At 44.9% G+C, this 22,838-nt stretch overlaps 1 long non-coding RNA gene across 11 annotated transcripts in view; it reads left to right on the top strand.

The window, feature by feature from the left end:
- Positions 1-22,838, top strand: part of LOC110353382 (uncharacterized) — a 328,386-nt gene that overhangs the window by 41,625 nt on the left and 263,923 nt on the right. For all 11 annotated transcript variants that reach the window (XR_011804899.1, XR_011804903.1, XR_011804896.1 and 8 more), the window contains exon 4: positions 22,266-22,333. This is a non-coding gene — a long non-coding RNA (uncharacterized lncRNA). The remainder of the gene's footprint in view (positions 1-22,265; positions 22,334-22,838) is intronic.

Raw genomic sequence — 22,838 nt, 5'->3', positions numbered from 1 at the left:
CCTAGCCAGACAATTATCCTACTAATGGGTAAGATTATGTTGGTTTCGAGTAAATCAGTTCAAATCTGTGGTTAACTGTGTCTGTTGAAACAATTCTGAATACAGAGAGCGTAAGGGGACAGACCCTCATCAGGTGAAAACTGCCACAGTGCCCAACACCGGTGGGAGATGTGCTTCAGCTGCAAGTTGAAGTTCCTAAAACATTCAGGGCCTCTGTCCTGCTTCCTCTGGTCTTCCCCGGGGTTGAGAGCTTTGTACTGGCAGATTTCATTCTTTATTCAAAACATGTGATGTGCTTTAACAAAAACAGGGCTTTGAAAGCTGTTAGTCTGTTAGCACAAGAGAAAACTTTCATGTGACCATATTGGCAAGACAGGGAGAAGAGTTTTTTAATAATTGTTGCTTTCATTCTAACTCAGGGCAATTGCTATATCTCGATATTGTGTCAGAAGTGCCTCATATGTTCAAATATCCGTCTTAATTCAGATTTCCAAACATCATTTCAGCTTTGCAGGATATCATTTTGCCACAAGGTGATTTCAAAAAGAAAATTATTTGTGGTATAGCTTCAATTTTATTTATATGCTTGAAATCTAGTCAACAGCTTACTCCCTCCATGGTGTGGAATTCCCACTTCTATTTATGTGAATAGATTTTTCTGAACTAAGGTAGTCATTGTGGAAATATTATGCCTGTGCTGAAAATCACGGACATTTATTTTGTTTCTTTACATTGACTTTGACAAGATATCTTGCTGGAGGACTTTGGGTGTGAGTTTTAGGTTTGAAAAGGGCAATGCACTATGTTTCTACCTCCCACTTGTTCCTTTGTTGTTTTTTTTTTTTTTTTTTCAACATTTTTTGCCTATGGTTTGAGAAGAGACTGAGAAGGGACTGAAGTCTAATGGAAGATGCTTGTCACCTTGTAGGTCCTGGTTTGTTTTTTCTGTTTCTACAGAATGTGCAGCCACCTCTGTAAGGTTCAGAGACTTGCTCAGGCTCTTACCAGAGCAAAAATAAAACTGTAGTTTTCCTGACTTTCACAAGTTTTCATTGTCTTGTCCAGCTTTAACCAGCATTAGATGGCCAATGGATAAGGGAATGAGATTTAGAGACTACATAACATGCTGTGTAGGGAGAAGATGTGATCAGCTGAGAGGATACTGGACACAAATGCAATCTGGCTCCAAGTATCTAAGAAATGGGCCAGTCTTAAGTTTAAATACTGAGAGTGCAGTAAGTCAGTTGCAAGTCAGGTTGTTTCTACAGAGTTTGCTTCAGGCTTTGGTTCTGCTTATACCTCCCTCCATTCTGCTGATGACACCTGGCTTGATTTCCATCTCTGGTTCATAGTCCTGCCTATAGTGCATGGGAAATACTCCCAGTCTTTCCCAAGTCATCACCTTTTCAACATGAACTTCCCCCCTAAAATCTAATTTCTTCAGTATTGACTACAAAAAAAGATTTTTTTCCTAGTATATCTGCGTGTTTTGCAAGGCTCTAGATAGATTGGCTGGAAGTGAGCATGTATCTAACCAGCCTGCAATGGTATTCTCACTGTAACAGTGGTTCTTCTTCCCTCATTCCCTCAACTTTCTTGTTTTGCTTGGTTTGTTGAGAAATAAGCCGATAAACTGCTTGAGTTAGAACATCGTGTCAAGCGATTTCATTTACCCTTGTTATACATTTTGAATTCTGTATAAATAATGGGTGAGTGGTAAGAGAAAAAAAAAGTAAGTCAGGTACAAGCTGCAGCTCAGAAAAATGCCCAGCTGTCATTAAAATTCAGCAACACTCAGTGAGCAATGGAAATCAAACAGTGCTGATGATTACCAGAGGAGGATTCTGTCTCGCTGTAAACAAGAGGGTGCATGAGGAACTGCATAAAGTCCCGAGTAACTTGGCCCGATCTCAAAGCCGACCGTGTGCTGAGCAGGAGGTTGGACTGGAGACCTCCTGAGGTCCCATCCGACCTGAACTGTCCCAAGATTTGTTGGGTGCAGGCGGCCTGCTGCTGGGAAATGGTGAGCATCCACTTCGTTGGGCTGGTGGTCGTGGTAGGTGGGAGGCCAGGTGGTGGGATCATGAGCTCTGTTCTGGGAGGCTGGCTGAGAGCTGTGGAGATGGGGCAAGACCAAACCAACAAGGTCAGGAGGCACAGGACCTGGGGTGGGGCAACATGCCTGATGAATTTAATTTCTTTTCTCTTTGGATGAAATTCTCGTAACTAAAGGTTCTGAAATCTGCCTTGCGTGCAAATGTCACACTGCCCCTCTCTGCTTATTTGTTGAATGTACATGTTTCTATTTGCACATTTTATATTTTATTAGGATTCTTTGTAGTTCCTACACCTGTTCCCTGTTTGAATGATCAGGCAACATATTAACATCTGGTAAAACAAACAACATACCAAACATTAAATATCTTAGGATCTATTACAAATCCTATAGGACAAGATTTAGGTTCATGGCTCCTGAAAAAAGATACTTCTGCCTTGCTCTTACATGATGTATTTTAGCCATACCTACAAAATTCCCAATAGCTGGAGCTGGTGACTATTGTAGGTAAAGTGGGTAAAATTTTATAAAAGAAGAATTTGAATGGGGAGAGAGAACTAAAGAAATGCCAGTATTGGCTCAAAGGCAGAAATCAATCCAGTATTTAGTTTAATTCACTAGTTCATCAAATCATGTTGTGAGTGCTCAGCAATTAAATATGCACATAAAGCTAACACATCACATAATGCACACCCTCTGCCCTGAGTGCTGATGAGGGAGTTTTAATGGTTGTGTTGGTTATGTATGGGTTATAAGGTTGTATATTGGCCTGATAGTTTCAGTCATTAAGGCAACATGTCTACTTTGAGGACACATCCTTGGCTTGGAAGCCTCCTTCCAGAAGGAGCTAGCAAAACCTAAACCTTGGTAAGTGAACTTTTGGGCCATCTGCTGCTTACTTGTTCAAAAAGCTGCATTCATGAGTGGATCAGACAGGGGACTCGGTGACAAACCTTCATTGTTCTGAGGTTTAAAATAAACTTGTTGTGGCTAAAGATGACAGTGTTAGTTTCCCAGAATGCGTGTTGGCATTTCAGTGCAGTATGCTTTATCAACCGAGCTGTGATTAATTGCAGCAGGGCTGCTTACAATTTGAAACAGACGTCAAATGCGAATCTTTCCCTTAATGTACAGATCATATGGGGGCAGGCTACGCGCACAACTAGTCTCTAATCCTACAGAAGATATTTCTGCACGCATGTGGCTGTGCTCGTGTGAATGGTCCAGCCTGAAGCTGCTGCAATTACACGTGTCGAGCTCTGTAAACATGTGTTTGTGTAACCCACTGGTATGTGGCTGATGTATGACCCGATTTACTGGCAACTTAATAAGTGCTGCTGACCTGTGTCTTGCCCTTTCACGCACTTAAGCAGGCACACAGAAATCCTAGTCTGGCTGGCCCTGTTGATCAGCCAGCCTCCCCCGGGACCAGATTTTCTGCCTCATGAACTGGATCTGGCCCCTGAACTCACCAGCTGGCTCTTCCACTCGGTGGGTATCTGTAGTGTACAGAGGACAAACTGCAGGCAGGTCAGTTCGGATACTTGAGGCAGGACCAGCCTGGCTGATGCAGAAGCCAGTTATGCCAGATTAAGGTGGCTTTACATTTCTGGGGAGCTGTGCTGGTGTACAGGCATAATAGCTCTTCTGGAGTTAGCTCAGTTATGTGACACGGTGCTGCTAGTGGAGACTTGCCTGAATTTCCCCCTCTCTAGGTCATGCTATGATTATTTGTGTGTTCTGTCCAACGTTAGAATCATCACAGTTAGTACAAGGTCAGCTGTGATGCCCCAAGCCAGTCCCCACTGTTCAGAGAAGGGTACAGCGTGTTGGTCAGTGTGTATCATGCATCCCTTGAGTGCCCAAATCTCAAATTGACTGGGTCTGTCTTGTCTCTCAGTCTTTGACCCTCCAGACCAGGCTGTACAGAATTGGTGGTTTACCCTTGGTGGTCCTAAGTGCAGTCCCAGGATAGCCAGACAAGGTAGATATGACAACTACCAAGCTAAAAAGTCCTGGGCTGCACATATATAGATAAAAAGCTTACAAACTATGAATATAATTTCCTTTCTGTGACATTACAGGCTGACAGTAAGAAGAAAAGAGGTGACTTCAGATATTTTCATGAGCTAATCCACCATAAAGAAGGGCATTGACTGATGCTACCTGATTTTACTACAAGAGAAATAGAAGTTGCAAACCTGGTTCTCATCTATAGTTGTACAAACTGGTATTTGCCTAAGACAGTAAGTTTAAAATTTGTGCTATTTCAACAAGCTAGAGTTTTATTATTGCATTCTTCATTGTGCTGCTACCGAGTCCTTCAGCTAAAAGGCAGTTCAGATTTTGCTCTTTGGTTTACGTGGCTATGCTTGCCACAAGAGCTGTTGAACAAAAGAGAAGAAGCTCAAGTTAGGAAATTGCCCTAAGTTGCGAGTGTGATCTTGGAGTCTGGGGGACGGGTTTCAGCGCAGTCCAGAGCTGAGTGTGTTTCTTGGGAACTGATTTGGGCTTTAATAAAAGATCAGCTGACACTGGCAAGAAGTGCAAACTAAGGAAAGGGAAAGTTACGTCAAGATCTCTGTAAGGTGCAATTTGCAAAGCCATGGTGTTTTGATAGGATTGCACAATTTGTGGAAAAAAAAAATGAGCCCCATTACACTGTAAGGGTGGTTGGGCTAAATCCGTACCCAGCAGGGATGGTGAAGTCATGGCTGAACTCTGCTGGCAATGTGGTTTATGGGGTGACTGAGGGAGATGACTCTGCTTTGGTGTCACTGCTGCTGGGCTGCTCTGGATAAAATAACAGCCGATGGGATTTGGAATCTTTTACACCAGTCAAACCTTTGTCAAATCTGGTGTGCCTAGTAACAGGCAATGCTCGCTTCAGGAGAAAATAATAAAAAATCCTTCCTGAAGAGTCTTTATTGAGGGGGTTCCCCTTCATGGAAGCTGATTCAACAGCCAGCAGGCTGCTAGGAGGCTTTCAGGGCCCTCTGATGGACTTTGGATCAAACTTTTCCTCATGTGTGGATTACTCCGTATTTACAGTGGGGTTTTCTCCCCTCTAAACAAGAAGCTGCTGGCTGAAATCAGCCACCAAATGGCACGGTAGGTGACAAAAGTGAGTTCACTGTGCTAATCTCCTTATTTTAAAACCCACCGGACTCTTTGGACTAGTTCTCCGTGAACTGATGCTGCATTTTGCATCACAGTTAGTCAGGGAGCCTATTTTGGCTATGTCAGGGAAGTCATTGCCAGGTCAGCAGCATTCATTAGCTTCTGCGTTTTCCTAGAGAGCTGCAGCTAAGTCCTCAACACTATTCACAGGAAGAGATACAGGAATTCCTCAGCCTGCTCCCTGGGCTGGTTTGGTCCAGACAGGAGGTGGCTAATGCTCTTAGCACTTAACCGAAATTATGAGTGACTTTCTGATTTTGTTGTCAGTGCAGATAAGCCCCCGAGCTCAGGGATGGCGCTGATTTGAGCAAAAGCCCGTGAGTACCACAAATATCCCTCCTCTCCCTATGCAGTGTCTTTTAGTGCTCTCCCGGTCCCCTTTGGCTTGGTAGCTTCCATGTTCTTCAGAATTAAGGACTAGACACGGTGCTTTATTTCCCTATTGCAGTAGCACTGGAGACTGATTAGAGCGGCCTCTTGAAAAGTCAGGGATGGAGAAGGAGCCCAAAAGCAGAATTTGCTCTTCATCAGCTTGCATCTCTTCTTTTTCTCTGATAAGCGGGACTTTTACTATAAGCCATAGCAGGAGATATGAATATGACATTTATAATATGATTTATATTCTCATTATATTCCATATTAAAAAATGGGATTTTGACAAAAGGCCTTAACTAATAGATAATTATGCTATTTTGAAATCATCTTATAGTTTTAAATAGGATGCAAATGTGCTCGTTATTCCTTTTCCATGATGTCAGTCTTGGTCCAGGACCTTTGCTCTCGTTCCCAGGGCTCTGGGAGTTGAGATCTGGGTGTGGTAGCACTGCAGTGGCTTTCCTCTGGGGCTGTAGGCGAATCCCTGGAAGCAGCATTTTGAAAAAGAGGTTTAGGAACCTCCTTTGTTCTTAAAAAATAACATATGCGTTAGCTCAGAAGCTGGTTTTAATTACTGGCAGTTAATTCCCATTACTTTCAAAGACTTTTATTCTTTGTTGGTACTGAGTTTAGTAAGTTAACACTTATCCTTGTTGTTACCTTCTACATGTGTCCTAACAGACATCTTATGGGCACCAGCTCAACAAACTCCTGCTGGACTCAGTGACCGCTGCAGAGCATCCCAGAGGGGTGCTTTGATTTTTTTCCAACAATAAAAACATCCGTGGAGATTTTAAGGACAAAAAGTCAGAAAAATTCTCCTGCACAATGCCTGGGAGGAGGGAAGGACCCCATGGACCACTGGCACTGCTCATTTTGCCTTGCTGGCCAGGTACCTGCAGGAGGTGGAAGGGGCTGGGTACAGGAGTCCTGGAATAATATTCCCTCTGCTCAAAGGGCAGACAGAGAGGGGGGTGGATATTCAGTCTGCTACATGTCCAGGTCGTGTCTATTTGCACATATTAACTGGCTGTATTTGCTATGGTTGTTATTTTAGGTTGGTGCTGTCTTTATATATATGAAATGGTCATTTATAGCTAAATGGGAGGCACAACAGTATCTGTGGGAATGAGCAGATCCTGGATCCTGCCGAGTGATAGCAGCCTAACCATTTGTAGCCCTGACTCCTGCCACATGAAGTGCTCTTACCAGCACTCCTGCGCGTCTCACCCTTATTATATAGTGTATTAGTGGTGGTGGAATTGGGCCCACAATATTATGTCACAAAATAGAAAACACCCGACCCTGCACCAGCTGTAATAGCATAATAGGATAAGTGCGAGGGAGAAACAGCAGGATATAATAGGTACTCAGCTGCTTCAGAGATGGGGCATGTATATTTACCTAGACAGAAGAAAGCTGGGAAACTAGGGCAGCATGAGAACGGAGTGACAGTGTAAGTGCTGCAGGGGGTGGTTGTGGGGGAATTGAAAATGCTGCAATATGGGATGTTATATAATAAATAATAACAATAATATCCCTGCTTCGTCCTCTTCCTCCTGAAATGCTTCACCCAGCTGCTTTACAGGGCTCAGAGAAGCGCTGGGGCCTCTTTGGTATTTGCTTTCCTAATTCCTTCCCTGCTCCTGCTGTATAAAAGCCTCTAAGCAGTGTTTTGTGCTTGATGTCTGGAGTGCAGAGAGGCAATCATCCGCCTTCCTCTACCTGCAAGTCCCAAATTTCGGGATGGAGGAACACGTACGAATGACCAAGGCCAGCGATGCTTTGTGATATTTGAGAGTGGATGGTGGGGAAAGGGGAAAGCACAGGGGGAAATCTCAACTCTTCCTGCCTCTTCCTCTCGACAGCAGCACTCTGCAGGAGGCTGCTGGCTGCAGGTTGCAGAAATCTGCTCCATGTCTCTGCTGCTCGGCTGGTAGCAGGCCTGTGCGTGGGGCTGTTCGCTCCTTCAGGCCAAGGCACGACTTTCTGGCACACGGTCACATAGTTAGGAAGGATTTTCGGCGCCGTGCTTTGATGTGCTCTCCTCTTTGCTCGCGGCTTTGCTGCTTATCTAAGTTAGCAATTTTAATTTTTGCTTCTTTGCTGACTCGGCCCGAGATGCTGCTATTGAAGTGATGAGTCATTTTGACTTGCATAAAAATTTGCATCCTGTTCCCAGTGGCACTAAGGGACAGGTTAAATGAACCATTTGGACGGTTGTGAGATGCCAGAGACAGCGATAACGTGTGCTGGGCTGCTCTTTTGTTACTCTTTGATTTGGATTATTTCTGTTCAGTTACTTTCTTAGATGTGGATTGCCGCCTTCTGCCCTGCCTCCCTTTCCTGTATTTCTGGGTTTGATTTGGTTAGGTTCATTGGTGTATTTTGGATTGTGGTTTTCCCTACTGAGCTGTGCCATCTAACCTCCTATCCTCTCGCTGTGCTGGAGCCCAGAAAGTTTCTGGGAGCGATACTAGGCTCAAATAGTCTCACTTGTATTGTCTTAGTGGAATTTATAAAAGGAAATGAACAATAAAATTCACATCGTAGTTCCAGGAACAGTTGAACATGTCCAGAAAGATGCACATTGCTTTAATGACAGAAAATGAGCTGTTAAAAATAGAAACAAACTTAAATATGTTGTTCTTTGTCATTTTCTCATCTGTATCAAAAGTTTTTGGGGAGGAAAATCTGGTTAAAAAAATCCCAAAATATGAAACTTAATAAATTTCAGAACTTTTAGGATGTTTCCAAGAGATATGTAATTGTTCCACAGCTTTGTGAGATTTAGTAAGGGAAGATTGATGTTAATTTTTATCAATATATAGAAGTGGAATCATTGTGCTGAATTATGGGTGGTTGGAGAAATTATTACTAAGTGAGCTTGTTTCCCTGAGGGATACAATCTGAGCATGAATCCAGAGGAAGGAAGGGAGATTTGTTCTTGGCCTTAGCTCTGAGGTATCCATTAGTTGGATACCTCCTGCCAAGTCAGCATGTGAGGTTGGACCGAGCGAGCATCACCTGTGTGCCAAGCCTGCCATGGGAAAAGGACCTGCTGGAATCTTGGCTAGGGTCTGGCTGCTGCTTCCTGGAGTTGTAGTTAACTTTGAGTAAAGGGTTTGTGAAGAATTGGGTTCAAACATCCAATAACTCTCATGGAAATGTAGGTCCTGCCTGGCCTGTATTACCATGACACCAGGGTGTGCCCTCGTTCTCTGAGCATTATCCTCACGCATCCTGTCCTGCAAGGGGGAAACTGAGGCACGGAGGGGCTGAGTGACGTGACCCAAAGCTAGGCAGAGTTTCAGGGACTTGAATGAGGACCCTTTGGGAGTTTATGCCCAGATCTTCCCCGTGGTATATCTGTCTCTGCTTTCAGCATCTGTATAGCCAGCTCCTTTGGTGTGTGTGTCTGTGTGATGTGCACGTACCAAAGCAGAGACAGCATCGAGAAGCCAGAATGTACTTTGATGGTGAGGGGGTGGTTTGGAAGCGGGGTTTGTTATTAAACAGCCTCTTTGCGTGGGTAACACGTGTGTCTCTAAAAACACCCGGTGCCTCCCTGCTCTCCTCGTTTTAGGTCTCTAAAAAAAAAAAAAAGATGCATAACAAACATCCCCACTCAGACCTGCCTTGCGCGCGCACCGAGCTCCAAGAGATATTTCACCGTGGCGGTGGGAACCTCAGACCCCCGGTGCCTCGGTGTCACAAGGACTTCAATCGGATTTCAGCCTGCCGTGTGGGCAGCTCAGGGCCCGTTTTAACTGCATTTGCGCTGATTTGCTTCAAGTAGAAGACACCGGGTTATTTAGCATTATTGATTCCTCTTGACTTATTGGGCGCATTAGTTGCCGTTGACCCTGGCATCTTGCTGGAGCAGACTGGCGCGCCATGTGACACCGCCTGGCTTTGTCCTTGCTCTCAGTCAATTCCTGGTTCACTCAGCAGATGTCTTTTGTTCTTGACAAAGATTGCTCATCCGATTGTTCGGGGGTTAGCAGGGGTGCCCCCTCCAGTCCCCGCTCCCCCTGCCTGTGCTGGGAGCCAGCGGGAGCCCCCTCGGCTCGGCTCTCTCCCCCTGCTCCCCAGGGCTCTGCCTGGATGATTTCTGAAACCAGCTTCTTGTGAAAGTGAAAATAGGTTTGGGTAGGGTAAATTTTGGGGGGAAGCACCTGGGCTTCACCTCGAATAAATCAGCATCCATCCCTCCTTGGTTCTCGTTTGTATCAGCAGGGAATCTGGCCCATGGTGCCTAAAGAGCTGCATTGCCCTGCTAGAAGGGATGGGGAAGGAGTTGAGGACTATGACAGGGATTTGCAAAGCAGCCTACAGGATTTGGGGGCCTGATCCACTCCTTTCTTATGGCAGGGTCCCCTAGATGAGACATCTTCAAATTAAAAGGAGGCTCTTCAAATCAAAAAGGATGCATTGCTGTAAACCAGTATGAAAACCCTTTCTGTCAGTACGACTGCAATTCCTCGTGTACCTTTAGGACATGAGAGTACCTTGAAGCTCATGAAGCTGCAGCCTGGAGGAGGAAAAGCTGACAAATTCTTGTTGCTGGTGGCTTCTCACAGAGCCCAGGGGTTTTCCTCGGGTACCAGCTGCTTGTGGGGTACGCGAGGTCTGGGCCAGCCCAGGGACAGGGCTCTGCCCCACTTCGGGGAGTACTGGTAACGTTTCTGCTCAGTGCCTTGCATGTGCTGAATTGCTTTTCTCTCCAAAGGATGAAGAAAAAGATCAATATGTCTGATTTCTACCTCAGCTTACTGTAGCCAGGCCCCGCTCCTCAGCATCAGGCTTCTTCCTTGCAACTTGTGCACAGCACCTGAAGCAGGTCCATAAAAGCTGCTCAGAGGCCCGTTCTTTTTCATTATTATTCCTTTTTCTTCCATTATTACTTTGTCTCGGGAACTAAACATTTCTAATTTTATTGAATATAGCAGGGTTTAATTTAACACCGTGCTATTTCGACTGACCCCACAATAAATTGCGATGTTATCACCTTACCCCACTGACTGCAGCTTTGTTCCCGTGGCACAGGGATTCCTGGAAAAGTGTTTTTTTTTTCTTCTTTTTTTTTTTTCTTTTTTTTTCTCTTTTTTTTTTTCTTTCTTTCTTTCTTTTTTTTTTTTTTTCTTCTTACTGGTTCTGCCAGCGGGAGTTGGAAGGGGAAAGGGCAAGATTAAATCTATATATATATAAAAAAAAAAAAAATCTGTGCAAGGAAAACTGCTTGTGGTGGTAATCTCACCTCTTGGTCAGTCCTGTATGTGATCCCCCTCTTCTGGTAGCCTGCGGAATTGGCCGCGGTGTTGCAGGCTAGCGCAGACAATGGGACTTTGGCAAAGCTGCTGGTAGTGGGGTACTTTTCATCATCCTGCTGAAAGACCCTTTTGGCATCATATGGCAAGCTGTGATTCTGCTGCGCATCAGACTGGCCCCGTGTAACCCGTTTGCTGGTGGAAATTTGCAGCTGTGTGAGGGAGCCCCTCTGGAGCAGCACGTGGCCGGGTGCAGCTCAGCTCTGCTCGGTGGGGCTCTGTTTTTGGTGTGTCTTGCAGGGCTGGCAGTGGGGGAGATGGGTGCTCCCCTGTCTGGCACCTGGTGGTGGATGCGTTTGTGCCTACGAGAAGTTGAGGTGTGAAACGCTGCCGTTCTGCTTCTGTGGTGCTTCGAGGTTTGTTTGCCTAGGTAAAAATCAGAGCATCCTTCGGAGGGTCGTGCAAGGCACCACCAGGCAAAAAAAATTGCAGATCAGGTGCCCGATCCGTCTGGCATGGCTGGTGTCATTAGCTAACAGCAAATCCATCACGGTACATGGGGAGGAGAAGAAATGGGAGCTGAGGATTGAAACTTTTGGGCTGGGAGAACTGCGGTGTTTTTCTGGGTGTAGGTACAGAGATTTTGTTTGGCTCAAAGCAGAGGTAGGGGCAAGCAGCCAACATTATATCCATATCTGAGCTTCATCTTCCAGAAACTGAATCTAATCATAAAGGTCATTGAGCTAAAGACATGTTCCTGACTAATTGTCTAATATCTGCCATCTTGCTCTGTCATATTCCTCTTTCTTTTGCAGCAGTAATCACATTGGAGTTCATAACCTCTACCCAGACGTTTTAAAGGAGGCAGGGAAATATTCTGGGGAAGGTATTGAATTACAAACTGGCTTTAAATTGAGAGAGAGCTGAAGGCGAAGAGAGAGCTCGTAATGCCCCCCAGCTTAAGGCAGCAGCATTCCCTTACTGCCATCCATCCTGGCTAGGGAGAGCGATGAGATGAACGGTGTTTTCTCCTTGTTCCTTCGTCCTGGGCTCTTTTCACTGCAATTTCTGGCTGCACGTGGCCAGAGGGCTGGAACATGGACGTGGGACCCGCTGTTGTACAAAAAATGAGCTGGAGAATCTTCCTGGAGGTCAGATTCTCCTGGAATAGGAAAATATCCTTATTTCCTCATGCCTCTCCCATCCTGACCCTGAAACGGAGCCCTGCCATGGCAGAAGGTTTCTTCTGGCCCCTGCTGCACATGGAAGTGTCAGGCCTGTTCATTTCATGGATCTGTCAGCTGGGGGAGATGTGCGTTGTCCTTACTGGAGTGGGAGCAAATTCCTGCGAGGGCATCAATGCCAAAGCACCCAGGCCATGGCAAGGTGACTTTGTGCTGTGTCCAAGCGTCCTCTTGGCCTTGGGTGGAAGGGGATGGAAGGGGGTGATGAAGGGCTTTGGGTTAAGTGGTTTGGGCTCAGGGTCTTGGTTTTGTTGCTGTGGGTTTTAAGTCCCCTCACCTCCCCGTTTCTCCCTTTTCCTACCCTCTCGCTGTGCCTCGCAACCTAAATATCCAAGTCTGAGTGGTGTAACGGGGCCTCCGTGCCAAACAGCGCCCCTGGGAAATGCCACAGTGCCGGTAACACTGGGGTGACCCTTCAGATCGAACCCGCTGGGCTTAAATCAGGTGCCCTCTTCCCTCCTGGGGGAGCACCGCGGAAAGGGCCGAGGGCTGCAAACTGCAGGGGGACTGCAGGGGTTGTCTGCCTGAAACCCTGGGCTTTGCCGTAATGGATCCATCTCCCTTCCTGCTAGAAAGTTTCCGAAGAGTAATAAATTCACTCTAGGTCTGCGCTGAATGCAAAATTGATCAGACTGCAGGAGCCACGGGGAATCAATTTGGGGTGTGTGTGTGTGCCGGCGCGTGCGCTGTCGGCAGCGCAGCCTGTGTGTGCGCTGCATGCACATTCGCTCCCTTTCTCTGCCTCCTTCTGCACCGGCCTGCGGATGCCACAGAAAATTGATTTTTTTTTTTCCTTATGAAATAAAAAAGGTGAACCATGGCATTAGGCAATTGTGAGCCATCTGTCTTGTCAGGACGCTTGTCGGAGGGAAAGCGCACAGGGTGGTTACACAGAATTATTCATTAAGAAAGAGCCATGGAGGTTTCAGCCAGAAACACATCCTTCTGTGAGGGGGAAATATTCTTTTGTTTTTTATTTTTTTTTTCCCATAAAAGCCCTCGGTAAGCACAGGTTCTCTCCCCTTTGCAGAAAAGCCGGCACAGGCAGCAGCTCCAGCTGCATGGGGGTTTTCTTGCCGTGCTGCCCAGAAGCCAGATCCTGCCAAGGTGCTGAATCAGTCCTGAAAAAACCAAGCACCTGCAGCATCTCCTGCACACGGGAAAAATTGCAGCTTCCTAGGAACACGGAGATGAACTGAGATACATCTTTTAAAAGGAACCAATCCAATAATGTACTGAACAAAGGCAGGGATGCTGAGCCGTGACTGGGCACTTTCAGGGGGCTCCCAAGGAGGCTGGCAGCCGGGGGGGTTCTTACCTTGGGAAGGGGTTGGGGACACGAGGGCATCCAAAAAAGCGGAGGCAGAGCTAAGGTGGGTCTGGTAGCCTCAGCAGTGTGTTTGTGTGCTCTTCAGCACTCTGTTATTTCTCTTCTTTTTTGATTTTAACCTGACTCCATGGTTGGTTTTTGGTTTTCTTTTCATACGTTTTGCTGCAATCTACAACCAGGTTCTCAGCTGTTGCCACGGCAAAGGGCATCTCAGGATCGCTCCCTGTACACCAACTGCTGTAAAGCAAAAAGAAAGAGGTTGCATTATGCTCCTCCTTCGTTTCATGAATATTCACTATTCTCAGAAGAAATCACAAAGTTTATGGGAGAGATTGGACTCCCAGCCTGCAAACTGTGCTCTCTGGCTATTCGGGAGGCAGGCTGCATCTTCCTTTTATTATTTCAATATTGTATCATGCTGAAGAGCCTCTGTTTTCAGATCATGTCAGAGATTACAAAGCCCCGCAACCCTCTTCTGTCCCCGAAGAATCAATCAACCTAAACTAATACTTTAATGACTCCTTTTCCTACCAAGGAAACAAATTCAGGCACACACACACACACACACACACACACGAACAAAAAAAAAATTAAAGAAGCGAGGGGCTGAGGAGGACCTCGTCTGGTCAATGAAAGAAAGAGACGGATGTCTGGTGCCATGGCAATGGAACAGGGATTACTTTGCACTGGAAAATAGGTTCCTTTTTTTTTTTTTTCTTTTTTCTTTTTTTTTTTTTTTTTTCTATTCCAGTGTTTTTTCTCAGGCAGCTAAGAGTTGTCACTGAGTCTGAGAGGCCCATTTAGAGGAAAACGAGCCTCCGAGCAGAATTGAATGCTTGCTTTCACCGGCTGCTGCTTGAACAGTCTGCTTTGCTTTTTGGGCAAGTCGGGATGCAAACACCCATATTTGTTTAGAGCACTTTCACAATCGTGGTGTGTACGTCTGTGGCTATACGTACCTATATAAAGTACGGGTAGCTGGGTGCAGACCTGGGCTATTTCAGACAGGCATTTGGTAGAAAACTGCAAAAACATCATAAAAAAAATACCCAGCGTGTCCAGGTACATTGTGTATGATTCCATGCAAATTTAGCATTTCACTGCCAGCATTATTCTGTCTGTTTTGGGGAGTATTTAGCATTTTGTTACCATTAGATCTTGAGTGGGATTAATTAATTCAGTTTAACACTGGTCAAGGTATTTTCTGCCAAAAGGTATTTTTGGTGGAAAATGCTGGTTTATGGGGAGTTTTCAGACAAAGCGGTTTCGTTTTGTGCTGCTCCCCCTCTGCTCCCAATTCTGCATGTTTTTCTGGAAGCGAGTTACAAAGTTCCAAGCTACAGAAAATATTTTGGTCAAGACAATGTTGTTTTGAAAATTCGTCTTATTACTGTAAACATTTTACAAAGAAATTGGCCAACGGAAACATACCAAAGTGACACCATTTTCAGGAGATTTTTTTTTTCTTAACTGCATTTTGAATTTTGGAACTTTTCAGAGGTTTTGGCTCTTCTGTCACTTTTGGGGGTGAAGGAAAGGCTGGTTTGCAGACATGTTTACCTGCCTAGAGGTGAAGGAGCTCTCTGGCCTGACCTGTTTCTTACTGAGCCCAGCCTCCAGACATGGGGGCATTAAGTCGAGCATTTATGGCAGGTAAATGAAGTCCAAGAGCTCTGAGGGACTTTTCTGAGCTGGCCAAAAAATCCTCAGGGATCTCAGCTCAGAGCTCTGCAGCACCAGAGGTCCCTGCAGCAGCTCTCCCCTCCACCAAATTTCCCTGTTTTGCCATCCCAGAGGACAAGAGAGCATTTCTCCCTACCCTACATGGCAGATACAACCCAGAAGTTAATTCCCTGTAACGCATGGCCCCGATTCTTCACTTCTTTGGGCTTTCCTGGCCATGGCTTTGCAAGGAGCTGGGCTGGTTTCAGGACAAGGCAGCTTTGGGTCATTCGGGCACGCGTGACAGCACAGGTCGCAATATATTTGCTTCCTGCTGATGCTCTGAGATGTTGTTGCTTTTTCGCCGAAATAAAATTGCCTTCCCCTACGAGCCAAAATACGGTTTTAAAGTATGTTAATCGTATTCCGTACATGCCCTGCATTTAGCATAGCAGGGCCAGATTAAAGCCTTTGTGGTGCTGCTGGCACATTTTCTGCTCTCCGTCCTTTCTGGGCTGAGTCGCTGCTACAAGCTGTGTTGTGGTGAACGGTGTGTGTACGTAGCCTCTCCTGTCGGGAATGAGAAACAGCTCCTCTCTTTGATCTTCCCTCATTTGCTAAAAAGTAACCCCAAATAATCCCTTTTATTATATTGGGGGTAGGTGGTGAAGGGCACCAGGATTCGAGCAATGTGCCCCTCCTTTCCGGCGATCGCTAACTGTGAAACAGAAAATCTCTGGCCAGGTAAAAAATTTGAGTTGTCATAGCAACAGCAGGATGGCTATTTATTTTTGGATTTCCATTTTCACTGATTTATTTAACACATTGACAATCCATTTATAATGAAGAGGAATTCAAGAGGGTTTTTGTTTCTGGCTAGGTTTATACTAATCCAAGGTTGGGTTACTTTTTCGCAGAAAATAAGCAAAGATGAAAGAGGGAAATAAAAAAGAAACCGTGTGGCTTTCAGGGGCTGCTCTTGTAGACACATACGGGTGCTGAGCAGAGCACAGGAGAGTGAAAACATGACTTCTTTGTGTATTTGATGTCTTCTAGATGAACCTTAGTGTTGTAAAATGGAGCAGAGACTGAAGTCCCATGCAGGTGTGGGGCAGAAGAGCAATAGATGCTCCCCACACCTGCCCTAGGTTGTGTGCACGTGCCTGATGCTAAGTAGAGCACATCAGAGGCGTTGCAAGAGATTGCTACGGCTCCATCTCCTTGCAGAGTCCCGGAGAGTCTGAAATGCTTTGTGCAGTGACTTCGGCCATTGCTGGACACGGCTTTGAGTTGAAACAAAGAGATAACCACAAGGTTTGTGGTACCTGGGAATTTTCCGAGCCGTACACCAAGTTAGTCAAAGCATTTTGACAGCAGTGAAATGAAACAACAACAAAAAAACCAACAGCCCAACCCCAAACCCAAGAAATGCCTGTCAGATATACCTTCTCCCCTTGAAATTTCATCTCAAAGTACGCCACTGAATGACAGCAAATTTTAACAGCCACACAAATAAAGCTTGAAAGTTTGGTGACTTTTGGAAACATCGGGAAATTGGGAAGTTTGAGGCAGGTTTTGCAAAAGTGAGCAGTGAAATCAGAGTGGAATAGCAGAGCAAAAGCAAGCCCAGCAGATTTCTGTCTGCGGAAAATGTCTGCGAGCACACAGCTGAAGCAAATTTCTGCATGGTTTTCCCGCAGCCCGTCTTTCTGCAATTGCTCTGCAGATTGGTTCCTCTCCGGGGTTTGTTTTCTCTGATGGATTTGGGTGACTAAGATTGATGGCTATAGAAGAACGAGTACTGATGACACATTTGTAAGGCTCAATAAAAATTGTGAGCCTGGCAGGTACCGGGGAAGTCTTCAATCATTTTCTTTTATTATTGCTATTTGTGGCCTGGCTCTGGACTATTTTCAAGACAAGTGCGACAGGCAGCCAGCGGTTGACCAAAGTAAGTGTTGCACTTTCGGTCAGATCAGTTAATTTGCAGAGAATGGGCTTGTTTTTGGGTCAGTCACTTCAGGGGAAGGTGAGCTCTGGCCTGTCTGTTAAATAAAATCAAGAATCATTTCTGGATCTGATCTTGAGCTTGCAGAGAGCAGAGCAGTGTCCATCGCAGTCACTGGAGATTTCCCCATTTATCCCAGTGAAGGGTTCAGCTTGCAAATTGTCTTCGGGGCTGAGAGTTGGGGGAAGGGTGGGAAAACCCAAGAAATCAACTTCCAGACATAAATACAATATGGACAAGTCATAAACATTATTAAAGCAAGTCTATCCCTGCAGGGCAGGTTTTTCTTCATAATGCTTTCCTGATTACGCTTCCGCAAAGCTGGGGAAGTGAATAGTGGGCTGATTATCCATGGACCATGATCTACATCAGTGTAGAACTGTTTCCATTGTATGTGAGAAGAGAACTTTGCATATTTACGGGAAGGGAATAGCCATCCTGCTTCTTATTCCATCCTCAGCTTCACAGTGGGCCTGATCCAAAACCCAGCGATGTCAATGACATTCTTTGTTTGGGCTCTTCTTCTGTTCCGCATTACCATTGCAAAACCTGCCCTGTTTATCATCTTAAATATACATGCCATAAATAGACCGAGTATTGACGCAGTGTGTGATCAACCCCCAAATGATTTATCAAACGCTTTGGAAGCAGGTAGATGAATGGGTGGGCAACTGGGAACTATTTCTGTGCAAAGGTCCAATGCAATGGCGAAAAAAAAAAAACACAACCCAAACCAAAAATGACTGACTGACATATTAACATAATTCTCTGTTAAAAGAAAAAAGACAAAAGCACTCTTGAGGGAAATCCTAGTCATTTTACATGTTTTCCTGTATCTAGACTCCGGTTGTCTTGCTCGTCTTAGTCCCACTGACGTGGTTAGGATTCCATATAGAGCGTGGCACTGCTCGATGTGCGAATCTGAAGCTGATCCTTGGTCAATAGACAGAAAGAATCAGACTTTGTGTAAAGATTTGTGTTGGCAAGTGCATCACATGAAAGGCCTCTTATGCTTGATATGGTCAGAGTAGAAGAGAATTTTTAAGCAAGTGCACAAGGTGCATTAGTTTCCTTTCTCAGTGATGAGATGACAGAGTTTTTCCCAACATCTTAATTAGCATTCATTTACAAAGTATTAAACCATTTTTTCTTTTAAACATAAAGATCAGTGCTAGGAGCTATACATTCTGAAAGATAATTGCAGCGTGTAACTCTGGTGCCGCAACAATTTATACTGAAATATTGATGGATATGATCCAACCTTCTTTTTTCCCCCTACAACAATATTTCATAATCTTTTAAATATCTCTCTCCCATAAACTGCAGTACAAAGTGCATGCTTTTATGCAGCATAAGTTTAATGCATCTGGGTACTGCTTACCAAACGAAGGATTTCAGACAGATTTCTGTTTTCAGGAATTTTGTTTTCAGAAATAAAGCAGTGTAAATATGAATTTTATGAGGGATGTGAATAGCATAAGATTCCCAGAAAGTTAAGGGCTCTGCTTTAATATTAGAAAGCCAAAGTATCTTTTCTGATTAACATTCCCATAACTAAGAATGAAAAACTTTCATTTTCAAATAGAGATGTAATGCTAAGTGACACTGCATAATCTCCTTAGGAGTCACTCTGCAGTCTTGCTGTGTGCTGCAGTTCTAGTGTTGGCCAAAGACTTGTGTAACGAGATCGAAATTCAAAGTGGTTATACCCAACACAAAGGGAATATCGGGGGGAAGGATGCCCAGCTCCTAAACAGGGCTTGGAACAACAATCAGTTTGAGTGGTTTGCATGTTTGCCCTGAAAATAAAACTTTGATAAAGCAAGTAACAGTCATCAATGGGCAAGATTTGGTCAATTTATAGAAATGGTGCAGAAAGCTGTTGGGTGTGCTGGAGGAGCTGTTAGAAGACTCCAACTGTTGGGTTAATTGGCACCGAAAGGTTTTGGGGTTACCTTTAACACTGCCATTGCTTCCTGCTCTATGAATGGAATGGAAACTATAGAGAAGGACCTGTGAAATTCAGTAAACACTCCTTGAATTTGCTCCAGCATCGGTGAATTCTGTACTTGGGATTTGTGGTGATCTGAGTGCACCACCCATTTAGTGTGCCATTCTCCGGTGCTTTTCTGCTTACCTGCACAATTGCCTTTCCTACTTTTGTCTGACAGCATTCGCTCTCTTGGTACCTCGTTGTTGCTTTACATATGCTGTTTTTACATCCCGTCCTGTGTGCTAAAGAATGAAGCAGAACTTGTACAGGCAGCACTTCTGAACCCTGCTGGTTCACCCCGGCTGTCCTGGAAAGTCCCCTGCGCTGACAATGAGACATAGATCAGCCTTTCTTCCCGTTCAGCCCTTGGCTTCTTTGGGAAGGCCACTAAGATGGATGCTCGCTGTGATAATGGTGCTGACATTTGCCCACCAGGAATTGGAGTGAGCCCATCATTTCATGTCCTATAGGTCTCCAGTAACAATCAGACGCTAATGAGTGCCAGGCCATTAGGGGCCTGGCGTGCTCTCCAGCGAGTGTCCCCAGCTCGGTGTCCTCAGCCCATTCTCCATTGTATCTGCTAGGTATTGCCACAGTTTGCCCCGTCAGCAGAGACGTTGCACAACCAGCCAGTGACCACCCAGGGCTATTCTGTTTAGGCTGGGTGCCATCAGTTCTGGGCAAGTGTACAGATCATGTCTCAGGCTGTGCCAGACGCACTGTGGTTCCTATTCTGCCTGTGAGCCTGGCTGAACAAAAAAGGCTACATATATATATGTATGTACCAGTTCTGTTCATGTCACATACAATCTGACGCCCCATAGATGGTCTTTGGGGATTAATGATGCATCCAGTGCTGTACAGCATGGTTTGGCAACTGGGAGGGCTGGTGAATCCTCTGCCTGTCTTTCTTCTGCAAGTCTTTGAGTTTTTTTTTCTGGCGCATACATGCAACGAAGTACGAGATGCAAATACTGCCAAAGCTTCTTGTAGAATAGATGACATTTATATTGTTATGCAGTTTGCTGATCTAAACATACCATTGCCTTGCCTTGATAGCCCAGGGCAAGTGCTAATCAGCTTCTTTCGTGGGCACCATGCCATCGGAAAGGGTGAACACAAATAGAGACAGTATGTGCATCATCTAGGAGCCTTGCAAGAACACGATTCCCAGCTGAGAGTATCCAAACGTGTCTGTCTCCTGAGCTTGCATGTTGGCATGTAAAAGCTAAGTGACAGCGTTAAATATAATGTATTTGGAATAAATCAGGGTTATATTCCTCCGTTGCTTCAAGCTAGATTTCCTTATGTAGGTCACATCGTCAACTGATGGAAAGCGGCACAGCCACGCTGAAGGCTCGTGGATTTTGGAGCTGTTGGATTTTGATGTGCTGAGCATCTGGCCCTGTATGACTGCACTCTTGCCCCACATGGTGCTCTGCATAGAGGTAGAAAGGAGCCTAAGCAGAGCTGTCCTTCTTATTTTCCCTTCTGGGGCATCACCAAAGGCTGCTTGGTCTAAAGGGTAGCACACAGGATGAGTTTGGGCTCCTGTAGTGTATTCGTGGCTCTGTTGCAAATACCGAGGAAACAAGAAAATGGGAAGTGGTGCGGCCCTGCAGCAGGTGCCCAGTGGGGCTGAGGGATCTCCATCCCCAGGGATGTTCAGGGCATAATGAACAATGCCAGATTCAGCTTTGAGGTTAGCCCTGTGATGAGTGGAAGGGTGGCTTAGATGACTTTCAGCAATCTTTTACAACCTCCATGCAAAATACTTTTTTTCTACAGGTCTCTGTTGCTCATGAGTTTGTTGTGGATTAGCTGGCAGATAGGTCCAGCTTCTCCATCCTTGTCCCCACTTTCAGTAGATTCTGAAGTGCCCCCCATGCCATGTCCTGCCTTCACCTGCCTATTTCTGTACGGCCCCCTCTTTCTTTCTGTGCCATCCTTTGCACCCATGTCCTATTTGCTTTCATATTTATAGGCAGATTGGATTTTTCTGGCTGTGTTTTCAGGAAAATGCAGTCTGTGCGTATCATATCTAAACAATTGCATTTAAAAAATCCTTAAGACGTACTGAAAGTGGATACTTACGTGAAACAAGAGGGGGCTTTGGATGTACAAGTAGACCTCTAATAGCTGGCTTGAATTTGTTTTGGTAGTCTGGCCCTTATCCCAGCCTTTTTGAAAGATAATCATTGTTCAAAGATTTTCATACACCACAGTGTGCACTTTATACTTCGCTATGTAATGTAACCTTCCATGCATTCAAGGAAAACAGTTTACAGAGCTAATTGCCAAACTCTGCAGATATGATACTTAAATGGGTTATGTTAGATAAGAGTTTATGCTAAAGAAGAAAAAAGGTTCTGGAGGCAAAACATTGTTTAGGGAATATTGATTTGCATGAATTAATGTTTTCACTTCAGTTGATGGTTAAAAATGGATACTTGAGCTAAGCCACATTTTTAGTGTAACATAAACGCATCCTTAGCTATAAGCCTGGGGTGCAAACTGAAGCCTATTGATTATTTTGTTTTCAAATCTGCAAACTTCAGCTGGCATCGGGCCAAACTATGCCTAAGATTATTTTTTTTTTTAATTGAAAACAAACCCTGCTTGGACTCAGAGCTGGGAGGAGCCTTTGCAGTTCTCATTGTTACTTATTCACTGTAGACAATCCTCTCCACCCTTCTGTCTCAGCCTACTTATCTGTAAAATTAGGGGTAGTGTTAATGATCCACCTACCTGACACAGTTATTGTGGAAATCAAGTGATGAATATTTGTATGGTTTCATGCAATATTTGTACACAGGTGCTGTAAGACCGTGGTGTATTACTTGTCCTGCAAGGAGCTGCCATCTGCCACACACGTAGCTCACAAAGATTTAGACTGAAAGGGACACTTTGGCCTTAGGGAGTTAAGCAACTTTTGCAGAATGCAGACTTTTTTTTGCTGCAGATTTATTACTTTCTTCCTATAATTTAATTCAGAGTATAGCCCAGCTGTTAGTTGTAGCTCTGTTGGCCCTATAGTTTGGGGTTATAGCACAAACAAGCTAAGAGGTTTAGCACTGTTTAGAAAGTGTCAGTAACCAACTAGATATAAAATTTGAGTTTAATTTACATTCATTTTCTCCCATGTAGCTAAAGGTTGGTGACTGAGAGAGAAGGAACAAACCTGAGTGTTTTACAGCAGCCCAGCAGAACAAATGGTATGTGTATTTGTTTGCCATAATTCTGTTTATCTATCTTGTAATTTCTGTCATAATTACCATGATCGTTTCTAAAGGATGGTTGTAGATTCATAGCTCTAAAACGTGAGAGACGGAGAGTTATATTCACACGAGTCTGGTCTGAGACAATGAAAGTAGAAGTGTAAACGTGGAGCTGTGCTCGGTCAGCAGAGCATTGAGGGAGTGAATCCGGGGCTCCGAAGGTAGGAGTCTGGCTCTCCTGGCAGTCAGCAGAACCTCGAGGTGATGGCTCACAGCTTCTGCGTAGGAAGCTCTGCTTCCTACAGGTGAGGTCAATGCCTGAAGTTGGACAAGTACCTGGAGCTATGCACCTTCTGCCAAGGTACCGCTGCTGATTTCAGTACACAAACCCTGGAGATGGCAGCACAGCCTGTACTGACTTCAGGCGTTGTTTCAGCGAGAGGCTGTGGCTCTTAATTAACTTTATACTGACAGGCATATCCTCTGTGCTCAGCTGGACTTG

Source organism: Anas platyrhynchos, chromosome 25 (genome assembly GCF_047663525.1).
Source record: "Anas platyrhynchos isolate ZD024472 breed Pekin duck chromosome 25, IASCAAS_PekinDuck_T2T, whole genome shotgun sequence".
NCBI lineage: Eukaryota > Metazoa > Chordata > Aves > Anseriformes > Anatidae > Anas > Anas platyrhynchos.
This window is presented reverse-complemented; position numbering and strand designations above follow the sequence as displayed.